The sequence below is a fragment of the Bison bison genome, unplaced genomic scaffold (genome assembly GCF_000754665.1).
Source record: "Bison bison bison isolate TAMUID 2011002044 unplaced genomic scaffold, Bison_UMD1.0 scf7180017864032, whole genome shotgun sequence".
In the NCBI taxonomy this organism is placed as follows: domain Eukaryota; kingdom Metazoa; phylum Chordata; class Mammalia; order Artiodactyla; family Bovidae; genus Bison; species Bison bison.
In genome coordinates, this window is record NW_011494604.1 from 2,914,486 (window position 1) to 2,917,713 (window position 3,228).

A 3,228-nucleotide genomic window follows, 5' to 3' on the forward strand; every position below is an offset into this window, starting at 1 on the left:
GAAACGCTGGGCTGGAAGAAGCACAAGCTGGAATCAAGATTGCCAGGAGAACTATCAATAACCTCAGATATGCAGATGACACCACCCTTATGGCAGAAAGTGAAGAACTAAAGAGCCTCTTGATGAAAGTGAAAGAGGAGAGTGAAAAACTTAACTTAAAGCTCAACATTCAGAAAACTAAGATCATGGCATCTGGTCCCATCACTTCATGGGAAATAGATGGGGAAACAGTAGAAACAGTGGGTGACTTTATTTTTCTGGGCTCCAAAATCACTGCAGATGGTGACTGAAGCCATGAAATTAAAAGATGCTCACTGCTTGGAAGGAAAGTTATGACCAACCTAGACAGCATATTAAAAAGCAGAGACATTACTTTGCCAACAAAGGTCCGTCTAGTCAAGGCTATGGTTTTTCCAGTGGTCATGTATGGATGTGAGAGTTAGACTATAAAGAAGGCTGAGTGCCGAAGAATTGATGCTTTTGAACTGTGGTGTTGGAGAAGACTCCAGTCCATCCAAAAGGAGATCAGTCCTGGGTGTTCACTGGAAGGACTGATGTTGAAGCTAAAACTCCAATACTTTGGCCACCTGATGCGAAGAACTGACTCATTGGAAAAGACTCTGATGCTGGGAAAGATTGGGGGCAGGAGGAGAAGGGGATGACAGAGGATGAGATGGCTGGATGGCATCACTAACTCGATGGACGTGAGTCTGAGTGAACTCCGGGAGTTGGTGATGGACAGGGAGGCCTGGCGTGCTGTGATTCATCGGATTGGAAAGAGTCGGACACGACTGAGCGACTGAACTGAACAAACCAAGTAAGAAACCAGCATCACTTTCTATTAAAAAGAGAAGAGTTTGAAACAAAATACACCAAAATATCACTGGGGTTGAGATTAGAGGCAATAATCTTTCCCTTTTTTCCCTCAAACTATCTTTAATATCCAAGTGCAACTTTAAAAGACTTGAATGTTGGCTCTATCATTTGCCTCCTTTATTCCACACCAGCTTCTCAAGTGGCATGCAGAAACCTACAGGAGAGTGACAACAAGCAGTGAGAATAATGTGAATCTTGGGTGCTTGAAGGTGGGCATGGGAGGTTTATGCCATCAGCAATTACCTGTGTAGATCTGACCACATTATTTAACCCTCTACATTTTTTCATGTTAGTAAGAAGGAAAATAGTTTATTAAAGTTTATTGATCACGTCCACTGTTCCATTCCATCTTCACTGCAAACTTTATGAAGGAGGTAACATATTGTCATCTTGCAGATGAGGACACTGGTGTTCAGACATTAAGAAACCAACCCAAGGTCACTGAACCAGTAAGGACCACAGAAGTCAGATTCAGATGATCTGCCTCTATACACAAAGCTGAACTATCCACTCACACAGGGAGAGGGGAGGGTGTGTGATAACTGCAATAATTCAAAGTGCATGGTAGACTCTCAATTAGTGACTGCTGGGTCCAAGATAAAGGTTTGTTGAATTGGAAAATTGCATCTGAAACAGAAATAGTTCCACAAATGAAGAGTAGTGTAGCATAATAATATTAATTCTGTCTTCTCTGAAGTGGACTCTCACTGTGTAAGTGATGTTAACAAACTTGGCCAAGAGGTTGGGCTGTGGAGAATGACGTGCTTATTCATTCACCCAGGCTTTGGGGCTGGGAGATTATACAAGCGCTGACTCCAAAGAGAATTTACAACAGAAATAATTTTCCCACTGTCTGCCTGGACTATTTTGAAAGCTTAAGCTTTGTACCCACATTTAGGACAGAGAGCAGTATTGGGAAAGTGGATTTTTTTTAAGGGAATAACTATAATACAAAACGGAGTGTGGCATGGGGGCCAGTGTATGAGAGTGGCGGCAGAGGCAAAGCTGAGTTCAAGTCTTTGCTTTCTGAGACACTAAGTCAGTCATGTCGTCTCTCTAAGCCTCAGTTTCTCCATCTGTAAAATGAAAATAATCCTATTTTGCAGGGTGGTTGCTAGGTTAACAAGTATTTAGTACATATGATGGACTTAAAAAAGGATCTATGGTTATTACTCTCAGACTAGCAATAACTTTTACATCTTCTCCTTTTACTGCCTAATGTATGAGGCTCCACAGTTGCCACAGGGACAGTGAAGAATTGCAAACCAGGAAGTTTAAAAGCCTCCTGTTAATAAAAACCACTGATATCCTACCACACACCTAATGGCTAAATATTAAAAAGACTGGCCATATCAAATGCTGAGGGAGAAAATGTAACCAACATACACTGCTGCTAGGGATGTAAAGTGATACATGTACTCTGGAAAACAGTTGGATAGTTTCTTAAACAGTTAAACATCTTCCATATGACCCAGCCATTTCACTCCAAAGGACTGACCCATGAGAAATAAAAGCGTCAGTTCAGTTGCTCAGTCGTGTCCGACTCTTTGCGACCCCATGGACTGCAGCACACCAGGCCTCCCTGTCCAAAACCAACTCCCGGAGTTCACTCAAACTCACGTCAGTGATGCCATCCAGCCATCTCATCCTCTGTCGTCCCCTTCTCCTCCTGCCCCCAGTCTTTCCCAGCATCAGGGTCTTTTCAAATGAGTCAGCTCTTCGTATCAGGTGGCCAAAGTATTGGAGTTTCAGCTTCAGCATCAGTCCTTCCAATGAATATTAAGGACTGATCTCCTTTAGGACGGACTGGTTGGATCTCCTTGCAATCTAAGGGACTCTCAAGAGTCGTCTCCAACACCACAATTCAAAAGCATCAGTTCTTTGGCACTCAGGTTTCTTTATAGTCTAACTCTCACATCCATACATGACTACTGGAAAAACCATAGCTTTGACTAGACAGAACTTTGTTGCCAAAGTAATGTCTCTGCTTTTCAATATGCTGTCTAGGTTGATCATAACTTTCCTTCCAAGAAGCAAGTGTCTTTTAATTTTATGGCTGTAGTTACCATCTGCAGTGGTTTTGGAGCCCCCAAAAATAAAGTCTGTCACTGTTTCCATTGTTTCCCCATCTATTTGTCATGATGGAGAAGGCAATGGCACCCCACTCCAGTACTCTTGCCTGGAAAATTCCATGGACAGAGGAGCCTGGTAGGCTGCAGCCCATGGGGTCGCTAAGAGTCAGACACGACTGAGTGACTTCACTTTCACTTTTCACTTTCACACATTGGAGAAGGAAATGGCAACCCACTCCAGTGTTCTTGCCTGGAGAATCCCAGGGACGGGGGAGCCTGG

The 3,228-nt window shown here is 43.2% G+C and overlaps 1 protein-coding gene across 1 annotated transcript in view; it reads right to left on the reverse strand.

The window, feature by feature from the left end:
- Positions 1-3,228, reverse strand: part of ITGB5 (integrin, beta 5) — a 106,980-nt gene that overhangs the window by 57,686 nt on the left and 46,066 nt on the right. The gene's annotated exons all lie outside the window — the stretch shown is intronic.